The following is a 24,143-nucleotide window of genomic DNA, read 5'->3' as shown; positions in this document are numbered from 1 at the left end:
ATATCGCAGTGCAGGTATCATTGCTGCATCACAGTTTAATTCTGAGCAGTGGGAAGAAACCAATAGCTATGTGCCCATACCGTACCGCTGTATTCCATGGTTGTCTACAGAGTTGCAATGGGAAAGATAGGTGACAACTGCTCTGAGCAGAAACCAGTTTTATAGAAGTGGTTGTCACAATACCAGTCCATTTAACCATTAGTTTTACTTTGCAAGCATTCTATAATATTTGTCCCATGAACAAGAAATATAATGTACGAGAACATAACTAAAGTAATACTGTCCCCTTTTTACAAACGTATGACTACTATACTACTACGTCCAATGTACAAGAATATAACTACTATAATACTGCCCCTATGTACAAGAATATAACTACTATAAAACTGCCCCTAAGTACAAGAATATAACTACTATAATACTGCCCCTATGTACAAGAATATAACTACTATAATACTGCTCCTATGTACAAGAATATAACTACTATAATACTGCTCCTATGTACAAGAATATAACTACTATACTACTACGTCCAATGTACGAGAATATAACTACTATAATACTGCCCCTATATACAAGAATATAACTACTATAATACTGCCCCTATGTACAAGAATATAACTACTATAATACTGCCCCTATATACAAGAATATAACTACTATACTACTACGTCCAATGTACGAGAATATAACTACTATAATACTGCCTTTATGTACAAGAATATAACTACTATAATACTGCCCCTATATACAAGAATATAACTACTATAATACTGCTCCTATGTACAAGAATATAACTACTATAATACTGCCTCTTATGTACAAGAATATAACTACTATAATACTGCTCCTATGTACAAGAATATAACTACTATAATACTGCTCCTATGTACAAGAATATAACTACTATAATACTGCTCCTATGTACAAGAATATAACTACTATAATACTGCTCCTATATACAAGAATATAACTACTATAATACTGCCTCTTATGTACAAGAATATAACTACTATAATACTGCTCCTATGTACAAGAATATAACTACTATAATACTGCTCCTATGTACAAGAATATATCTACCATAATACTGCCTCTTATGTACAAGAATATAACTACTATAATACTGCTCCTATGTACAAGAATATAACTACTATAATACTGCTCCTATGTACAAGAATATAACTACTATAATACTGCCTCTTATGTACAAGAATATAACTACTATAATATTAATATACCAATATAACAATGCTTCTTCCCATTAGAAAATATATGTATACTATTTGGACAAAATGTTTCCTATCCTACTGCCCCTTAGGGTGAAAAATGTGGATCTGAACAGATAGAAGAATGTTCTTTACCAAAGTGTCAAATCCCAGGAAGAGACATGGTGATGTAAAACGGGTCTATCAAAAGCCAGTCATCCAGGTCCGTCCTATCTGTAGGTAACAGCTGCTGTCCTCAGGGATGACGTTCTCTCTCAGGACACTGAGTTTCACTTGTAGGAAAGTGCAATTTCCTATCATAAGTGCTCTACATTTTCCTTCAGTTTTTCAATCTGAGCTGTAACGGTGTCTGTAATGTCTTTCTGCGGAGATATTTTGTCTTGAAGCCTAAAGCCTTGAACATCAATCTGAACACCTTTTTCTCAAAGTACAGAATGTAATAAAACGATGAATCACCAGAGTGTGGGTTTCATAATGCAACAGATAAAAATAACCTGAACGCTGATACTTCTGGCAAGTGACCTTCACATCTCAATAATCACACTAATCTCCATGCCAGGCATAATCTTTTAAACAACTTGTTTAAATGGAAGATATAGATTTGGTCTCTGAGCAGCTTCTATCTTCTAGATATTTTGGGGAATAAATATATTACCGTACTTCATTGAAAACCATATCGAACGAACACTCATATCTCTGGTTGGCATTGTTCTACGATGAACATTTTTATGTTTTTTCGCTCCTCTAATCATCTTGGACAAGATTTTAAAACTGTGAGTTTCAAACTCTTTTAGTTCAACAGAAAAGTAAAAACATTTCTTATATTCCCAAAACTTTGGCAAAGCACGAGTGACCTGTTGACGTAAATCCCAAACCTTTCCGTTCTTAGTTTTTGGACACATACACAAAATGATGTGGTGCTCCAAGAATGCAACAATTCTAATTTGAGGCTTATCGGGCCAATACTTACAGTGCCATTTTGGGAAGTTTTGGGAAGACTAGGAATGTCCCAAAAATGGTAAGTAAACCCATTATGCTATTCTTTGCCCAATTTGAACTCCGGTTGAATAAATGATCCCCTTCCTACCATGTTCCATTATATGGCGTCTCCTTATGTGGCAGAGGGGTCTTCGAATTTCCCCTTTACCAGGGTCTGGGTGTAACTTGTACTTCTGTACCAATATTTACTAACGAGGAAAAACAATGAATGGTCAAGATTAAGACATAAAACGAGTAGTTTTTGTTACGGTTACTTTCATGCACGTTTCTAATTTTTTACCGAGATCCCTATGAATTGGTTTTCGGAGAGTTCTTCAGCGGATCAATTTTTATTGTGTAGGGAAATAAGGTATGCTTAGGTCAGGTGAGGATTTCCATATCTATGGATTATTATAAACCCACGGGCTGCAGTACATACTGGATAATGGGGTGCCCCATCTCATACAGATCACTGTCAACCACCCCTCCTCTGGGCTTCGATACCACTTCAGAAGTTCCATCACAATATTACATGGCACCAACTCAAATACATCAGTTTATCACAAACTGTCTTATTTTTGTGGTTTATTGGACCTGGAATGGAAAATTGATTTGCAAGTGTTATCCTTGCTTAATAATTTGCAAATAGTGGAAAGTTTACATACCAGAAGTATAGCCCTTGTGGCTCTTAAAGGAGACTGCAGACAAAGGGGCACAATCTAGGTGGGCTTTATCCTTCCACGTAGACATAGCAAATATTACAGAGGGGGAACGTAACATTGGAAGCTTGGTGGCATGAACAAAGCAGCAGGCTACATGAAAGCAATCCATATATGGAAAAAGTACAGTATCCACATCCACCGTACGAAACGGCCAAAAACGGGCAATTATGATAAAAATGCAAGTATATAAAATCCATCTGTAGACAACATTTCCTTATGTCAGGCATGTGAAACAAAACGTTTCCAATTAGACCGGCCATGGAAAATGTGATTCAGTGGTTTTCAGTTGAGCCAAATACAGGAAACTTATTTCAGTAGAAAGCAAAAGTATGCACCCGAAAATTACATGTTGCCTTTTTTTTTTTATGGAAAAACCCTGGCGAGAAGTGATGTGTGATGAGCACCGGCCCCAGATCGTGTTTATGTTGCAGCTTGTTGCACAATGTTCTCTATAGGGAACAAAGAAAACTTTTTCTTTTTTTAGTTAGCGACTTGGGATATGAGATGGATGCGCAGAGAGATAGAGTAGTGTGCAGCGAGGCATTCATGATTGATTTTCTGAGCAAACAGATCTGTTCTGAAAGAAGGACAAGAGCAGGTCAGCCACATCGCTACAAAATGCCAATTTTTTTTTTATATAATGGCGTGGTCATACCCACTTTAAAGGGATCCGGATTCTAAAAAAATGAATTTCTTCTCTACAAACAATTTTTATTTTAAGCTTAATATTCTCAAAAGTTTCAGCTGTTTGATTTCTTAAAATAGCTTTATAGTGATAGGAGCTTCGCTATTTCTTATACAAGCTTCAAATTCCCTACATGAATAGAAATGAATCAGATGTTGGCTACCTGTAGTCACCACTAGAGGGCGCTCACGAGCTCGCTGCATACAGCGTATACATTTATGTCATAAATCAATAGTACACATGGAAATAAATAACTTTGTAGTATATCTTATCAGAGACATCTGTTTCTTTCTCCTACAGGACTTATTTTTAACTCTCAATACCAACATATGCTCTGGCTCAATTTTTTGGGGCTAGTTTTTGTACTTTGGACAAACAAGGGGTGTTGCTTCCCTTTTTGGGGCTGTTCATTTGTTTGTATAGCTTTCCACAGGCAGGAGCCTGAGCAGTCAGTCAGGTCTCTCGTCATAGGCCTCCTTCACATGTCCCTGTACAGGAAAAACCAGTACTGGTGAGATCTGTGGTCAGTGTACCATTGTCTTCAGCTGTAAGTGCCTGGGAACAGCGCAAACTGTACCACTTTTTCCCAGGCGCCGGTACCTGTCACACTGATGACATATGGATGTGATCTGTGTGTCATCAGTGTTCACGTGTGCAGCATGCATTTTGTGTGTTGTGCATAAAAAATTAATTGCCCGAGCAGCCTGGAAGAGGAAGAGCTGCTCTGCTGACGTGAAGCTGCTGAACCACTGGCAGGAGCGGTCAATTCTCAAAATCAGATCATAGATGATTACATAGATTTTTGTTCACTTTGGGGATTATTAGAATTTAATTTCACCATTTTATTCTAGCCATACAAATGTATCCAATAGATTTTTAGGAACTCTACTCAAAATCTTAGTCAAACTAACCCTAGATATCTCCTACAAAAAGCTATCAGGCCAGTTAAAGTTCAACTAGTCTAGTGTCTATGATCTGTCCGACATAAGCAGTGCCAGATTACCAATTAGGTATAGTAGGCACCAGACTATTGGCCCCGTGTCTTTTGGGGGTCATGCGCAAGGGATGAGAAAATAATATTGATTTGATGTTGAAAGAAATTCACAAGCAGTGTGCTGGCAGTTGAGGCCAGCTGGAGCCGCGCAGCTCCGATGTGAACCTTAGTAAGCGGCAGTGAAATGATGTTTTGGATATTGTCAGGTGCATTTCAGAATTCATAAGTAGTAGCAGTGATCCTCAAAGACAATATCGACTCTTTAACGAGCCTTGCAATATGACTTGGCATAAAAGCCAAACCAGAATCTCAATTTGCAGACGCTGTATGTCAAGGTGTTGTAAATTGAGATTCTGGTTTGGCTTTTATCCTAAGTCACACTGCAAGGCTCGTTAAAGAGTCAATATTGACTGTTAGGATTGCTACTTTCAATAGGTGGCACTAGAGTGCTAGACCTCTTTCTTTTTGCAAAGGCAATTTGCATATTTAATTTCCCAAAGGAGCATGCATGGCCTAAAAGTCTCCTCACTCTGACAGTTACAGGCCTGGCTTGTCCCTCCCACAAGGAAAACTGTTACCCCTTACAACCATGGTGACATGTTAAAATATGAATATAAATGTAGACTTCCAGTCCCACTAATGGCTGAAGACAGGAATCAGCTTGAATTCAACATAGTAAATGAAATATTTTTAGGTTTATTTTCAAGACGAAAACTCGTGATGCACAGCACAATGACACATACAGGCTGAAAAAAAAAAATGACAAGATCAGCAAATAATCCAAATAATTTCCCATCATTAAAGCATTTACTAAATTAATTCTAATTATTAAAATGGGGAAATCCATGTGCAAATTATCGTCAGCTCTTTGGGCGAACCACAAGAAAACCGGCGTCTGATCGAAAAGATTTTATTTTTCTGAAAAGCTTTTCTCGAGGTGCCTGTCTTATCAGAAGTGAAGAATAAATGATTCGATACTTTCTTTTCTAATAATAGCGGCGCTTAAAGTGGAACTAACGCGATCCGGGCCGCTTAATATAATCTGATTCTGATTAAGAATTTATACGGCCCACATCCAGCTCCAAATGAGAAAAAGATTGAACGTCTATCTCCCGATATGAGAATGGGATTCTGAATAATGTATTTTACCACGCTCAATACATCACCTTGAGAAATAATGGATTTATTATGTTTTTTTTTGTCAGCGGGTAGGAAGATGTGTTTTTCTCAAGAAAAAATAAAGCCTGGAAAAGTTCACATCGGAACTTTTTATCCATATGAAGAGCAGGTGTATTCTGCAGAGAACGCCACCACATAGGACGAGTTTTCTAGTGGCAACTGCTCCACCTTTGGGGAGTTTTTGGAGGAGTTTTTTTTAAAGAGTTTTTGCATTTTTTTCTAAATCATTTTTCAAAGCATTTTGATTGGCCGTTGACTAGTTTGGAGCGTTTTCCATCAAAGAAGTGACATGCACTTTCTTTCGCCCCACCAGATTTTTTTTTTCTTTTAGAAACAAGAAGCAAGAAAAAAAATGCTAAAAAAACCTGAACGTATGAATAGCAACTTGTTTTACTATAGAAATGGAGAGCAGAATCTTTCTAGAGTTTTTCAAGCGTTTTTTCATGCAAGTTCGCACCAAAAGGCTCCTAATGAAAAACTATGTGTGCGTATTCACTAATTCTGCAGATTTGCATGGGCTCTACCCAAAATCTCAGTATAATGATCTTCAGATATTTCACATTAGGGAAAAAAGGGATCAGACTGGATTTCAGCCAGTCTGATCCTATTACTCTGTCTGAGACAAGCAGCACTAGTAATGCCGGTCAGTCACTCCTCTCCGCTCTACATAGAAGCACCATGCCATACGGGCAGCCTATGCTGCTAAGATGGGAATCTTGGTGAAGAAATATTTAGAATTGGTCCAAACTTCATAAATTGTGGGTTTAGGAGGAAATAAACATCAGGTTAGGCCCTGGACAATCCAAAAACAGATCTCCTACTCCACCTTCTCCTCCTCCTCCCAGGCCATCTGTAACAAGTACTCTGAGCAGATTTCAGTGATAAACCCAAAGGAGGGAGCTAAGGAGAGAATAAAAGTGATCACCCTAAATGGCTATACATTACACAGACTACAAAATAATTTGGATAGGCTTCCGCAATACTTTTTTTTTTCCCCCGTGAAGGCATTGCAGAGAAACTGAATACATACTGCCAGGTTCCTGGATAATATGAGCAACCTATATTTTTTAAATTATTCTACTCAAAAGAGTCTTATTTATCAAGAGACTATAAGCAATGGAAAAACTGGCCTTATTTCTGTCAATCAAAGCTCCGTTATTATTTCTGCTCTGGAAATATGAGCGTCACCCAGTGATTTGTTATCATAGACAATATGGCCTATATTTGTGAAGAACGGTTATTGTTTTTTCTGCGGATCCTGAGATTCAACTGTACTGTATTCACTCAAACGGTCTACAAAGAGCCTTTGCGGAGCTAGTATCTACCGCCATATGGTCACTACGTAGGTACGATACTGGTCTCTATGTAGTAGATTTATTAACAGCATGGTACAATAGTCACTATGGAGTTACAATGAACAAGGTCATGGTATGGCAGTAATAGTTGGTATTTGTGTTGAGGTAATTTGGGGGTTTATATAGTGTGTTTTGTTGATTAACAGAATGCAGGTAATATTTATGTCATGCTGTTATGGTCTTCAGTAAGGAAGAGGGGCCTCAAACGGTCCCTGGAACTAGGATCCTAACTATCCCTGTCCCGGGGGTACTCTTAAAGGTAGAGAGGCCTGAGTCTCCAACCTTACTATTCTACTGTAAAAACTCTAATCTGTCCCCACCCTAATCCATGAGGAATGGGACAGAAATGAAAGGTAAACCAGACACAAAGTAGGGATAACAGAATACCTCTATCATACAGAAACACTAAATAACAATTGGGAGGAGGATAGGGACAGGGAGGAATAAACTAAATGGAAAAAGTGAACAAGTGATGAACACACACGTACAACCGCAACCTACACTACTACTTCAACTCCAAAATTCAACTACTTAGCTTTAGCACACAGCACAGGAAGATAAATATCCAATAGCAACAACAAACTCCTATTCAGCACAGCGTCACCTAAGAGTAAAGAAGCAGAGTTTTCACTGGCAATGCAGAGAGGGTCTGGCCAGGTATTATAGGAAGAATTAACAATCAGATCAGAAGCAGCTGAAATGGAGCTGCATGTTTCTGACCAGCATAGAAAGGGTCGTTAACCTCTTCAGCAGCAAAGGAAACCAAATTAAATTTATATGGGATCAAAACTCACAGGCTAAATGGAAGATCTGCAATTCACAATATGCAGTGATATTCTACCCCCAGATTTCGCAGTTTGGAGTGACACACTCATGACAATTTAACCACTATTAGGCTGCCGTCACACTAGCAGTATTTAATACTGACCAAATACTGCTAGTGTGACGGCAGCCTTAGATTGTAAAAATTCTTTAAAGAGGAACTTTCACCAATTTTTTCATGTTGAACTGGACCCAATAATGTAATAGTGGTTGCAGAGCGGGATAAAACTCTATTTTTTATTTTGCCTCTCTGTTGCAGACATATTAGCAATCAAAGTTTTGGCAACTGATGAGTTAACGCTTACGTCCAAGTGGGTGTTATAGTATAACAGCTCATATAGGCAGAAGTGTTTGCCACCAGTGATAACTCATATAGGGAGAAAAAGTGCTCGCCCCCAGTGATAACAACTCATATAGGGAGAAGTGCTCACCCCCAGTGATAACAACTCATACAGGGAGAAGAAGTGCTCGCCCCCAGTGATAACAACTCATACAGGGAGAAGAAGTGCTCACCCCCAGTGATAACAACTCATATAGGGAGAAGAAGTGCTCACCCCCAGTGATGACAACTCATATAGGGAGAAGAAGTGCTCGCCCCCAGTGATAACAACTCATATAGGGAGAAGAAGTGCTCGCCCCCAGTGATAACAACTCATATAGGGAGAAGAAGTGCTCACCCCCAGTGATAACAACTCATATAGGGAGAAGAAGTGCTCACCCCCAGTAATAACAACTCATATAGGGAGAAGAAGTGCTCACCCCCAGTGATGACAACTCATATAGGGAGAAGAAGTGCTCACCCCCAGTGATAACAACTCATATAGGGAGAAGAAGTGCTCACCCCCAGTAATAACAACTCATATAGGGAGAAGAAGTGCTCACCCCCAGTGATGACAACTCATATAGGGAGAAGAAGTGCTCACCCCCAGTGATAACAACTCATATAGGGAGAAGAAGTGCTCGCCCCCAGTGATAACAACTCATATAGGGGGAAGAAGTGCTCACCCCCAGTGAAAACAACTCGTATAGGGAGAAGAAGTGCTCGCCCCCAGTGATAACAACTCATATAGGGGGAAGAAGTGCTCACCCCCAGTGAAAACAACTCATATAGGGAGAAGAAGTGCTCGCCCCCAGTGATAACAACTCATATAGGGGGAAGAAGTGCTCGCCCCCAGTGATGACAACTCATATAGGGAGAAGTGCTCACCCCCAGTGATAACTCATATAGGGAGAAGAAGTGCTCACCCCCAGTGATAACAACTCATATAGGGAGAAGAAGTACTCACCCCCAGTGATAACAACTCATATAGGGAGAAGAAGTGCTCACCCCAGTGACAACAACTCATACAGGGAGTAGAAGTGCTCGCCCCAGGATAAAACTCTTACAGGGAGAAGTACTGTACATGCCTCCAGTGGAAACGTTCTGATAACACCCACTTGGACTTGCCTAAACTTAGAGGTGAAATAATAATAAAAAAATGGTTTATTCCTCTCTGCAAACACTATTACATTGTGTGTCCAGCTCCAGCAAATCATAAAAAATTTGGTGAAAGATCCGATTTAAGGAGAGACTTTGCTTATCTTCCAACAGTCCATTGGGTTAAATCTCTCCCGCTTATTTCCACTAGTGCACTGGTTTATAATAACCTGAACAGAACAGACCACTTCCCACACCACAGGGCAGCTAGTCCCCCATCTGCTTGTCCCTTTTTCTCTGTTCCACAGTGCTCACTGCCCCACACACGGCCTCCAATGGGGCTTACATAGCTCACAGAGTTTAGAAGACACTTTGTCAGTTCACCCACTGCCTTTTCATTTGTACCCTCTGACATTGGTGGCACCAATTTGACACCTATAGGCCTCTATCTTAACTTTAGTGTATCGACCGTGCAATTTCCACTCATGCACATCATCACTCACTACAGCTTCCATCCAATGGTCATGCTACTCACTAAACTAGTCCAGACCTGCAGCACTCGCTGATCTATGAAAAGTTCCTCAATGCACAAACACCATCTTCTCATTGCATAGACTCAGGCTCTCACCCGTTTTTTCGTCCCTTGACCCTCTGACTTGTTTGACACTTGAAATCCCAGTCTACTCACTTCACACAATATAAGCAGGGTCCCCTAACACAACATGCGGCTGCAGCCACACACTCACTCACTTTCTGCTACCAGCTCCCTTATATCATCTTCTGGTTGGAAAGATATTACATGCAGATATACAATCTAGAAGATAGTATTAGATACCTGTAAATATTAATCTTCAGCATGACCACACAGTGTCTACCACAGCCTCCTTTAGACATACACTAGCTTATTTGAGATTGATGAGGTTTCTAATGTCGAAAACACACATCCACAAAGTATTTACTAGGAAGCTAAGAATGTCCATTAATCATGCTGAATAAACCACAATCACATTGAGCACTTGACAATATTGCCACTTATATAAATGCAGTAATTAACAAAAAGGAAAAAAAACAGTGATTGGGACAAGTTCTCCGAGTCAGTGCTGAACATCCTGTTATGGATTAATATGTCTGGCTCCAGTCGACATCAAGCTGGCCACAAAATACACTCACACTACACCATTTTTTCTTTCTCTTTTAGCCATAATGACACATAATATCAGTAAATTACAGGAGAAGACAGCGGTGTGACAACTTCACGAGAATTTACTACCACCACATGGAAATTAATGCATCCAGGAACAAATAATACATAATAGAGCTGCGGTCTAATGGTGGAAGACAACCATTAATATAGAGCCTATGCGGTCCAGGGGTCATCTATAAGGTCTAGTGAGGAACAGTAATGGCCACCTTGTCTTCATTTTATTATCTGGAATAGGAAAATGTCATCTTAAATGTGATTACTTTTCTTTAGAGGCATGAAATGTGTTATTTATCTATATATATAATCGTCGAAGGGGCACTTCCATCTGTTTGTCTGTCTGTCAAGGAAATCCCGCGTCGCTGATGCCTATGCAGCATCAATAGTAAAAAGATCTAATGTTAAAAATAATAAAAAAAAAAAAAATCATTATATACTCACCTTCCGGCGCCTTTCCCGCTCCTCGCGACGCTCCGGGCTATGCATTGCAGGCTCGTGAGATGATGACGTAGTGGTCTCGCGAGACCGCTATGTCATCAACTCGCTTGACTGCAATGCATTCTTGGGAATGGAGCGTTGCGAGGAGCATCGCTAAATGCCTCGCCTGGATCCGGGGGCCGCTGGAAGGTGAGTATATAACTATTTTTTATTTTAATTATTTTTTTTTTTAACAGGGATATGGTGCCCACATTGCTATATACTATGTGGGCTGTGTTATATATTACGTGGGCTGTGTTATATACTACATCTCTGTGCTATATACTACGTGGGCTGTGCTATATACTACATCGCTGTGCTATATAGTACATGGGCTGTGTTATATATTACGTGGGCTGTTACATACTGTGTCTCTGTGCTATATACTACATGGGCTGTGCAGTATATTACCTGGCTTGGCAATTTACTTCGTGGTTGTGTTATATACTGCGTGAGCTGTGCTATATACTACGTGAGCTGTGCTATATACTATGTGAGCTGTGCTATATACTACGTGGCTATGTTATACACTACGTGGGCTGTGCTATATGGTACGAGCGCTGTGTTATATACTGCATCTCTGTGCTATATACTACATGGGCTGTGCAATATATTACCTGGCTGGGCAATATACTATGTGGCTGTGTTTTATACTGCATGAGCTGTGCTATGTACTACGTGGCTGTGTTATATACTATGTGGGCTGTGTTATATACTACGTAGCTGTGCAATATACATGGCTGGGCAATATACTACGTGGCTGTGTTATATACTACGTGGCTGTGTTATTACTACGTGGGCTGTATTATATACTGCGTGGGCTGTGTTATACACTGCATGGGCTGTGCTATATACTACGTGGGCTGTTATACACTGTGTTATATACTATGTGGCCTGTGTTATATACTACGTGGCCTGTGTTATAGACTACGTGGGCTGTGTTATATACTGCCTGGGCTGTGCTATATACTGCGTGGGCTGTGCTATATACTGCGTGGGCTGTGCTATACACTGCATGGGCTGTGTTATATACTACGTGGGCTGTGTTATATACTACGTGGGCTGTTCTATATACTATGTGGCTGTGCTATATACTACTTGGCTGTGCTATATGCTACTTGGCTGTGCTATATGTTACTTGGCTGTGTTATATGCTACGTGGCTATGCTACATGCTACATGGGTTGTGCTATATGCTACGTGGGCTGTGTTATATACTACGTGGCCTGTGCTATATGCTACGTGGCTGTGCTATATGCTACGTGGGCTGTGTTATATGCTACGTGGGCTGTGTTATATGCTAATTGGCTGTGGTATATTTCTCTGCTGTATCTGTGCATCATGAATCGTGGTATGTGTTAAATAGGGGGGCCCACTGAGACTCTTTCACCCGGGGCCCTCAAAAACCTGGAGCTGTTCCTGGCTCCAACCGCGAACAATTAGCGACAGGCGCAGTCCAGCCGCGAATTGGCGCAAATTTGAACCACGCTTTGCTAATTGGTCGCGCCCGGCCAGCCAAATCCTGTGTATAAGTTGCATTATTCTGAAAACTTCATAAACTACATACATATTCTAGAATATCCGATGCGTTAGAATCGGGCCACAATCTAGTAATACTATAATCCTCTCAACTGCCTTCCAGCCCATTTCAGCATTAGGACTCATTGTGACTGCTGCCCCTGCACCACCTTTGGATGTATATCTTACATATATTCTGAGATGTAGCCATAGTAGTTGTCCTGCCAATAGAGATGTAATTTGGACTGAGTCTGCTGAGTCCTCTTAGCCAGAAGAAAAAACTAGTTGAGCAGTATGGTGGCTGTGGATAAGTTCAAGACAGAAATGGAGGCAGCATTGTGAGACGATAATAAGTATAATATGGGCACTGTTCATAATTTTATATTTTGTAGATGCTATATGGGCATTGATGAAAACTGTGTGGATACTTCTTTATATTGTATGCAGGATATTGTATGCGTATATTGTGTTGCACCACCCTATATCTACTCCTCATCTCTGTCTACATCTCCACCCTCATCTCTATTTATCACCCTACCCGTTTTCTCCATAGTTCTGCACCACCCTATATCTCCTCCCTCATCTGTTTATCACTCCACCCATCCTCTCCATAGTTGTGCACAGCCATTCATCTCATCCCTCTTTTATGTCTACCACCAGTCCTCTCCATAGTGCTGCACCGCTCTACCTGGGTATACCCTGGGTTTAATATACCCTAGGTTTAGTACACCTTGGGTTTAGTACACCCTGGATTTAGTACACCCTGGGTTTAGTACACCCTAGGTTTAGTACACCCCAGGTTTAGTACACCCTCGGTTTAGTATAGTCTGTGTTTAGTACACCCTGGGTTTAGTACACCTTAGGTTTAGTACACCCTGGGTTTAGCATACCCTAGGTTTAGTATACCCTAGGTTTAGTACACCCTAGGTTTAGTACACCCCGGGTTTAGTACACCCCGGGTTTACAACACCACAGGTTTATTACACCTTAGGTTTAGTACACCTTAGGTTTAGTACAGGCTAGGTTTAGTACACCTTAGGTTTAGTACACCCTAGGTTTAGTACACCTTAGGTTTAGTACACCCTAGGTTTAGTACACCCTAGGTTTAGTACACCCTAGGTTTAGTACACCTTAGGTTTAGTACACCCTGGGTTTAGTATACCTTAGGTTTAGTATACCCTAGGTTTAGTACACCCTGGGTTTAGTACACCCTGGGTTTAGTATACCCTAGGTTTAGTATACCCTAGGTTTAGTACACCCTGGGTTTAGTACACCCTGGGTTTAGTACACCCCGGGTTTAGTACACGCTAGGTTTAGTATACCTTAGGTTTAGTACACCTCAGGTTTAGTACACCTTAGGTTTAGTACACCCCGGGTTTAGTACACCCCGGGTTTACAACACCACAGGTTTATTACACCTTAGGTTTAGTACACCTTAGGTTTAGTACAGGCTAGGTTTAGTACACCTTAGGTTTAGTACACCCTAGGTTTAGTACACCTTAGGTTTAGTACACCTTACGTTTAGTACACCCTAGGTTTAGTACACCCTAGGTTTAGTACACCTTAGGTTTAGTACACCTTAGCTTTAGTACACCCTGGGTTTAGCATACCCTAGGTTTAGTATACCCTAGGTTTAGTACACCCTGGGTTTAGTACACCCTGGGTTTAGTACACCCCGGGTTTAGTACACGCTAGGTTTAGTATACCTTAGGTTTAGTACACCTTAGGTTTAGTACACCTTAGGTTTAGTACACCTTAGGTTTAGTACAACCTGGGTTTAGTACACCCTAGGTTTAGTACACCCTAGGTTTAGTACACTCTGGGTTTAGTACGCCCTGGGTTTAGTACGCCCTGGGTTTAGTACGCTCTGGGTTTAGTACACCCAGGGGTTAGTACATGCCAGGTTTAGTACACCCCGGGTTTAGTATACCCCAGGTTTAGTACACTCCGGGTTTAGTACACCATAGGTTTAGTACACCTTAGGTTTAGTACACCCCAGGTTTAGTACACCCTAGGTTTAGTACACCTTAGGTTTAGTACACCCTGGGTTTAGTATACCCTAGGTTTAGTACACCCTGGGTTTAGTACACCCTAGGTTTAGTACACCCTGGGTTTAGTACACCCTGGGTTTAGTACACCCTAGGTTTAGTACACCCTGGGTTTAGTACGCCCTAGGTTTAGTACGCCCTGGGTTTAGTACACCCTGGGTTTAGTACGCCCTTGGTTTAGTACGCCCTGGGTTTAGTACACCCCGGGTTTAGTAAACCGTGGGAAGTACACCTTAGGTTTAGTACACCCTGGGTTTAGTATACCCTAGGTTTAGTACACCCTGGGTTTAGTACACCCTGGGTTTAGTACACCCTAGGTTTAGTACACCCTGGGTTTAGTACACCCTAGGTTTAGTACACCCTGGGTTTAGTACGCCCTGGGTTTAGTACGCCCTGGGTTTAGTACGCCCTGGGTTTAGTACGCCCTGGGTTTAGTATGCCCTGGGTTTAGTACACCCCGGGTTTAGTACACCGCGGGAAGTACACCTTAGGTTTAGTACACCACAGGTTAGTATACCCTGGATTTAGTATACCCTGGATTTAGTATACCCCAGGATTTAGTATACCCCAGGTTTAGTACACCCTAACATCTACCTAAATCTCCAGTTAATGTGCAGCTGAAAACATTCTATTGTTTTCTGTTAACAGCCACTTTCCTAAGTCGACTGCACAGAGAACCTTCTAAATGTTTTATTAGATTATTTCCACTCACACGATATTTTCCACTCATTCTATTTATAGATCATTTTACACCTGAAGCTAAAAATAGACGAAGCGATGTTTGAGGACAATGACTTCCCGAGAAATCCTCCTAGGCTTCAATGGTTGCTATGGGCTCATCTCTTCCTTTTAGGTGACAGAATATTATGTGGAGTGACCGCGGTACATCCTGGGATGGGGGAGTTGTAAAACATTACATGAAAGAGTAAACATCCCCCCGACCAACAACTCGCGGGCATAAGGAGATCCCAAAGTCTATCGCACGTCTCAAGGGAACGAGGCCCAATAATGGTCTGTACTGGTTAATAGTAAGTGTTGTGTTGCCACATCCTATGACAGAGGGGGCGATGGAGGTGTGAGGAGCGGGTCTCTATAACTGCCGCAGAGGTTATGTTGCCTAGCAACAGCACAATGGAAAAGTATCTTACATTGTAAAATAGCAAAGAACCTATGAAGCGGAATTTTAGTATAAAGGACACCTTTCTAGGTGAAACACCCCCCCGCATACGTATATAGACCTTTGTAACCTTATACATCCGCCATATGGTTACAGAGGTATAGACCTTTTTTTTTCTTGGATGCTGTTTTGTATGATCTTTACCAAAGGATTCTTTTGGGGCGTATCTTTAGGGTGCACTGCAGAATTAACCTGTGAGCAACCATCAACATTTGCATATTGAAAGCACTAAATCTAAAGCTCCCCCGTAGTGATGCAGCTCTTCCGTTATCTAGATCAGTATGGATCCTTGTAGATTGGACTTAATTTTTAACATATTTAAGACCACCCCAGAGGAAAGACCCCTGCTAAAAGTCAAGCCCAGTGATACACCATCACTTTTTAGAAGGGAATACCCCTTTAAATCACTTTTTCACTGTAATTGCTCATCCTGCAGGTCACGATGTGCGTATGAGGACAAATGTGGAAAGATTACGTGCTGATAATGGAGGAAAACAAATACAGAACACTGGTATAATGTCAATTCATGTGGGTCATTAGTATGTCATTTATAATCTTCAGGCTGGCACACTGGGAAACCATTTGTCTTTCTGGAGAGCGATAATTGTAATCTGGACATCTTGCAAATTACCGAGGGCAAGGAATGCATTAGTATTTCCCAATACCCACTGGAAGAAAAATCTCAAGATATGGCCAGTAATTACATCCCAGGAGAAGTTTATATTTGCGGTATTTGTTCTGGTCAACAAAATCTCCGTCCCTGCCCCATGCCAACCCCACTGTCACCTGAAAGAAGCGCAGGGAGTGTCTGTTCACAGGGATTGTGTTACCGTGAGCAGCTTGCGTAGCCTAAACATGCTACCATGGCCTGCAGCGTCTCCAAACTTGTGTCCATCGAGCACATCTGGGGCGTCATTGGTTTGTAAATGTAAAAGGAACTGCCAGCAACGGATCTTGATGATTTGCCCAAGTGCAATCACTCCCTTCAGATACACTTTTGATATTAAAATGAGCTTTCTATGAGCCCAGCTGCAAGAAAAAATGTTCAGTTTATTTAAGAGATGAATTTAATTGTACTACAACTCTGCACACGTCTCTTCAATGGAGAGAAGCTGCATTACCATATACAACCTGCAGACAGGTGTGGCGCTCTTATTGGAAGATAGCAGCCATGTTATTCTAAAGCTGTGCGACCTCATAAAATACCATCCCTTAGTATTTCCCATGTCTACATAGTTTTCTTTGCTCCTGATTATGACACAGAAAACATTTATAAAAAAGGAACCCCAGTCATTAACACAGATCTGTCTCATATGGAAACAGCTTGTAAAAAGTCATCGGTCTTCTGGGATGTTCTAAACTTGATTAAAGACACTTTCAAGGAATCTTTTTGTTGATTTCAAGTGAATATGAAGCATGTTGGCTTGTCTGGAGCACTGATCTGTGCACTGATGTGTGGATCAGCATCGGGCATTATTATCAGGACTGGGATATAATCGTACATACAATGTACATACGTCCCTGTATTACAGCACAGGGTAATGAGCCATCACCACCCTCCTGCTGCGGCAGACACTATAATGTCATCTCAGACACACGACTATTACAGATGATTATTTATCAGTGGTGTGAACATTATAATGCACTTTTTTTTGCCATTACTCTACATTTTGCTGCGGAATTTATTACATTTTACATTTAATCCTTCATTATCAAATCCTTCAAATTCTTTGCTGATTGTAAACATGAAGATGTTTGTTTAGGCTCAACGCGACGAACTATGGACGCAAGACTCTGTTCACACATCCGTTCCGACATTCTGTCAGTTTCGTTTTAGGAATGGAATTCCTGATCTGTTACATCACTTATGTGGACACAAGGAGAAGGGTACTGTTTGATTTCCGTTTTTTTAGAAAGAAAAAAAAAGTCCTGTAAGAAAAATGTATTCATTCAAAGAAAAAAAAAATCAAACCTGATGGACCCCATAATAATCATTGGGGTAATAATCATTGGGGCCCCTCTGCGCAACTGATGCAATGCAACCGATCACTTATCCTGTTTGTCTGACAGTTGAATGGAGTCTAAGGCCTCATTCAGATGTGCAACGGTCACCCTTAGTTTTAATGGATAGCACTCGTACCTGAGGGGCCATTAACTTGTCCATGATACCCTTAGTTTTTATGGACAGCACTCGTACCTGAGGGGCTATTAACTTGTCCGTGATACCCTTAACCTTTATGGACAGCACTCATACCTGAGGGGCTATTAACTTGTCCGTGATACCCTTAATTTTTATGGACAGCACTCGTACCTGAGGGGCTATTAACTTGTCCATGATACCCTTAGTTTTTATGGACAGCACTCGTACCTGAGGGGCTATTAACTTGTCCGTGATGCCCTTAATTTTTATGGACAGCACTCGTACCTGAGGGGCTATTAACTTGTCCATGATACCCTTAGTTTTTATGGACAGCACTCGTACCTGAGGGGCTATTAACTTGTCCGTGATACCCTTAATTTTTATGGACAGCACTCGTACCTGAAGGGCTATTAACTTGTCCATGATACCCTTAATTTTTATGGACAGCACTCATGCCTGAGGGGCTATTAACTTGTCCGTGATACCCTTAATTTTTATGGACAGCACTCGTACCTGAGGGGCCATTAACTTGTCCGTGATTTTTCACTGAGACATGTCTAATTTTGATCCGTGTTTCGAATCAAAATCGACAATGTGAGTCTATGGGTCCGTGAAAAAATAAGGATGAAAGTCGAGTGTGGTCCAATTTTAATGGGCTTTCACATCGGAGAAAGTACAGAAACGTTTTTTATTTCTTCGAGTATGAGAAAAGCTGATGACACTTGGACCAAAATCTGATCAAAATAATCAATCACTTTTCTAGTACGTGAGAAAAACGGAGGTCTTAGGTTGCATTCACTCATCCGTATGAAATGTCCGTGTGCTGACGATTTTTTTTTATCAGACAGCGCATGAACCCATTGAGTAAAATAGATCTATTCAGACATCCATTAAACAGAGGGATCCAAGAATGACATCCGTGAGACTCAAAGCATATCTATTCCTGACCCATACTCAATGGGTCTGTGTGCTAACATATAAAAAAAAACCGGACACTTCACCTGGATGTGTGAACGCAGCCTTATATTGTTCACAATTGGAGATCTACTACAATTATATCCAGTTTTCACAAGGAGAGATAAACACAAGTGCACAATTTCCCTTTTGCTCTGACAGTTTGGTAAAATGTGGTAAAAGCTGGAATCCAGACTGAATGTTGCTCTCAGCGGTGTGCAATGCCTGTCTACACAGATGCCCTGTAACGAATCCATCTGTCGTGTCAGCAGGACAATGTCAGGGTCTCGTATCAGCACGACAAGGTCAGGGACTGTTACATTTAAACAATGAATATTACCTTTTACTAACAGCGAGAAAAAGATCATGAAAATGATGAAGAATATATAATACTGCAACAGGGTGTTGGCATTTACTAAAGAGCAGCATTTCCTGTGCTATTTGTCATGAAAAGAGCACCGGAGAAAAAAGGTGAGAAATGTACCCAGAACCAACAATGAGGAGCACAGAAATGTGACATCGATACACGTGACTGTGGACGCACGCTCTCAATGGAGTACCAGCGAAAGAACAGTATGGTGCATGAAAGACTCAGAACACATAACTTTTACTGAGATGAAAAAATATACAATAAAACCACTAGCACAACAACAGAGTAACCCGATGGAGGACCACATACACAGATACATATGCTCAGAAATAAATCTTACTAGGTTAAATAACCTTACTGGAGCCAAAGATGATTATATGTGGCAGGTAGTGATAGCTTGTGTCCCTGGCACCCCAACGCGCGTTTCACCCTTGCTTCAACAGGGGACGTGACACCTTATCCTTCCACTAGGGGCGTAAATGTGCATCATTCCACTTGGTAGTAATATTTATTTCGGAGCATATGTATCTGTGTATAAGGTCCTCCATCTGGTTACTCTGTTGTTTCATTACTGGTTTTATTGCATATTTTTTTAATCTCAATAAAAGTTGTGTTTTATTAGACTTTCATGCACCAAATTTACTGAAAAAAAAAAACAGTTTTCTTAATAGATTGTTGCATCATTTGCCAGTCTGTGCACCAAAAAAAGCAAATCGACACCTGCTATGGTATGGGCTGGTGAAGATCTGTGCAACAGTTTATACCAATTTCTGGCTTCCATTATAGGATTTTTGGGGGGTTATGGGAGACCACGACCCTTCATCTACTGGCTTGTGCAGACGACTGTATAACTTAGACAAGTGCTACCTGTGGTTTTGATGGATAGCACTAGTCCCCATATTATTTAATCAGGCCGTGCACATGTCCGATTTTTCCCTTGGACTGAGTGGTCCGAGGGAAAAAAAAATCGAGGCATCCACGATTTACATTCATGTCTATGGGTCCGTGAAAAACATTGGACCGCACTTGGATGACATCTGATGATGGATGACAGACTGAATGGAGAAGATGGATAAACTTTTAGATTTTTAATTCTCCAGACACTCTGATCACACTCTGATTTGCATAATTGGCCTGACTTTCTGAGATGGAGAACATACGGTTGTGTGACCCTAGTCTAAATTTGATCCCCCTTTTTTTAGGAGTGCTATAAAAATAAAAAATATTGCACATTTTTCCACAAAACAATAATTGCATCCAAAAATTAACTTTAATTTTTTTCATGTAAATTACTCAGCAGGGGGCGATAGAGTTTGCACCATCCATGTCATATTCTGTCTATCTATCTATCTATCTATCTATCTATCTATCTATCTATCTATCTATCTATCATCTATCATCTATCTATCTATCTATCTACATTATCTATCTATCTATCTATCTATCTATCTATCTATCTATCATCTATCTATCTATCTACATTATCTATTATCTATCTATCTATCTATCATCTATCTATCTATCTATCTACATTATCTATTATCTATCTATCTATCTATCTATCTATCTATCTATCTACATTATCTATTATCTATCTATCTATCTATCTATCTATCTATCTATCTATCATCTATCTATCTATCTATCTATCTACATTATCTATTATCTATCTATCTATCTATCTATCTATCTATCTATCTATCTATCTATCTATCTATCTATCTACATTATCTATCTATCTATCATCTATCTATCTATCTATCTATCTACATTATCTATTATCTATCTATCTATCTATCTATCTATCTATCTATCTATCTATCTATATCTCACCAATGCTCTGCTCATCAGTATGCAAATGCATGCCTTGCCGGCCACATGGGCGTCTACAGTAAATGCATGTAGTGAATACATGATACCTACACGTCATCCAAAGTCTCCGAGGCTTCAGAAAGCAGACATGAGAAAGTCCTGGTGTATCGCACCATCTGTTCTTTTTTATATTTACTACATAAATATCCTGATAATATGCATCCAATTAACGCATGGCGTATAGAGAGCAAACTGCAGAACATAAGTGGAAACAGCTGATCTTAGAGTTATAATCCCAGTTATTACAGTTTATTAGCGTGTGGTCATTTGTAGTGTACCCACACTGTGATACCAGACCAATGGCCCAGTATGAGCTTCACTCCCGGGGACCTTATGTTATTGGACCAATTCCAGTCATTATTTTATCTTGTTGGCAATTTCTCTGCTACTATGCCTGAGGATACATCAAAATAGTCAAATGCTTTGCAGAAAACTATCCCCCAAACCGATTGTAAAAAAATGTTTCACTAAATTGCCCCTGTCATAAATAGCTTTATACTGTGTCAACACCCAACTGAAAAGGACATGAGGAAACATCCACAGCAATGATGATTGGCTGAGAACAGTCACATTGCTCCTCCCACAGGTCCTTTTCAGTTGGATGCAAGCACAATATACTTTCTTTTCTTATGATGGAGTCTTGAAAGGGTGCTTTCATATCCAAAGGGTATGCCCAAAAGTGCCTAATAGATGTACAGTGCCTTGCGAAAGTATTCGTCTCCCTGGAACTTTTCAACCTTTTCCCACCACAAAATTTACATTTGGTATCTTTATGTTTGAAGCATGATATGTGGGAAAAGGTTGAAAAGTTCCAGGGGGCCGAATACTTTCCCAAGGCACTGTAAATCCCATGTCAAACCTGCACCTTTATCAAGAATGAAGTTCCCCAACACATTCCCCTCTTACTACCTAAACAGCTGAGTAAAAGAGTTGTTTGTTCATTTAACACTCATAGAAGTAAATCTACTAAATCTAGATATCCTGGACAAAACAGAGCAGCGCCCCAATTTTACTAGCTCCCCTATCTATACTCGAATTAATAATCTTCTAAAGGTGAATATTTACCCTTTATAGGGCAGATAGGAAGCCAAAACAGAAGCTCTATTTGCAGACACATGTTTTGTGGTTCTTGCCCCTCATTAGTACAAAGCATGAGAACTGGTTGTCTGGGTGAGAGGTCATTGACATGGGATATAAGGGGTAAAGTTTCTCCTTGTGGAGAGCACCAAGTTGGTGTAGGGAGATGATACGCTGGGAAATGATATATGTAAGTCAGAGAAGAAGAGGACGGGAACTCCGGTGTATTGGCTTAATGACGAATTTACGCAGTAGCAAACTTCTTAAAAATGGATTTAATCTTTTCTCCTAAAGTAGAACATTTGCTTATCTGGAACTTTCTGGGTTAAAGGTATTTTCCTGTACTTGACATCATGGCTAAAACCAGATGCGAAAGCTACTCTGCGCTCACTCTCTGTATATGACCTGCAGTGACAGATGCCTCTATGTATAGAAACCAATGGAATGGAAAAATCTCAGAAATGAAACTGCTGAAAAGATACCTAGAAGGTAATATATCATGTACCAGGAGTACGACACGAGCCAGAACCCACAGCCTCAGATAATAATAATATATAATAATGCTAGGTTATAATGTATCAGCATGCATGTATTCTGCTGAGCCGCTCTGTGTGATACTGCACAGACAATCATAGAGCACTACAATCCCCATCATGGACTGATGACTTTCTATACTTATTTATTTTCCTTATAAATTCCACAGCAATTTATACACATTATTGGCATTGTCCCCACTGGGGCTCACAATCTAGATTCCCTATCCGTAAGTATTTGGAGTTTGGGAGGAAACCGGAAGACCTAAAGGAAACCCACGCAAACACGGGGAGAACATACAAACTCATTACAGATGTTGTCTTTGGTGGGATTTGAACCCAGGGTCCCAGCGCTGCAGAGAAACCATGCTAACTCCAGTGCTGCCCCCCAATATCTAAACCCATCATGTATGATGCTCTCTGTCAGGACCAGACTCCACTCCATTCCCCATCATGTCAGGACACAGAAGTTCACTGTAATCTCCAGTTATAAGGAACTGCAAAATCTATGTATCTAAGCACACATTCCCGGTGACTACCTCTTGAAGCTCATCAAGAGAATGCCAAAAGTGTGCAAAGCAGTCATCAAAGCAAAGGGTGGCTACTTTTTAGAACCTAGAATATAAGACATATTTTCAGTTGTTTCACACTTTTTTGCTAAGTATATAATTCCACATGTGTTAATTCATAGTTTTGATGCCTTCAGTGTGAATGTACAATTTTCATAGTCATGAAAATACAGAAAAATCTTTAAATGAGAAGGTGTGTCCAAACTTTTGGTCTGTACTGTATACAGCTAAGCATACAGTGAGGTACCTATATACAGGTATACATACATACAGTTAGGGCCAGAAATATTTGGACAGTGACACAAGTTTTGTTATTTTAGCTGTTTACAAAAACATGTTCAGAAATACAATTATATATATAATATGGGCTGAAAGTGCACACTCCCAGCTGCAATATGATAGTTTCCACATCCAAATCGGAGAAAGGGTTTAGGAATCATAGCTCTGTAATGCATAGCGTCCTCTTTTTCAAGGGACCAAAAGTAATTGGACAATGGACTCTAAGGGCTGCAATTAACTCTGAAGGCGTCTCCCTCGTTAACCTGTAATCAATGAAGTAGTTAAAAGGTCAGGGGTGGATTCCAGGTGTGTGGTTTTGCATTTGGAAGCTGTTGCTGTGAGCAGACAACATGCGGTCAAAGGAACTCTCAATTGAGGTGAAGCAGAACATCCTGAGGCTGAAAAAAAAGAAAAAATCCATCAGAGAGATAGCAGACATGCTTGGAGTAGCAAAATCAACAGTTGGGTACATTCTGAGAAAAAAGGAATTGACTGGTGAGCTTGGGAACTCAAAAAGGCCTGGGCGTCCACGGATGACAACAGTGGTG

The 24,143-nt window shown here is 40.4% G+C and overlaps 1 protein-coding gene across 2 annotated transcripts in view; it reads right to left on the bottom strand.

Annotated features, from left to right (window-relative positions):
• Positions 1 to 24,143, bottom strand: part of GPR153 (G protein-coupled receptor 153) — a 93,669-nt gene that overhangs the window by 55,722 nt on the left and 13,804 nt on the right. The window lies entirely within an intron of this gene.

This window comes from Ranitomeya imitator, chromosome 10 (genome assembly GCF_032444005.1).
Source record: "Ranitomeya imitator isolate aRanImi1 chromosome 10, aRanImi1.pri, whole genome shotgun sequence".
In the NCBI taxonomy this organism is placed as follows: Eukaryota; Metazoa; Chordata; class Amphibia; order Anura; family Dendrobatidae; genus Ranitomeya; species Ranitomeya imitator.
This window is presented reverse-complemented; position numbering and strand designations above follow the sequence as displayed.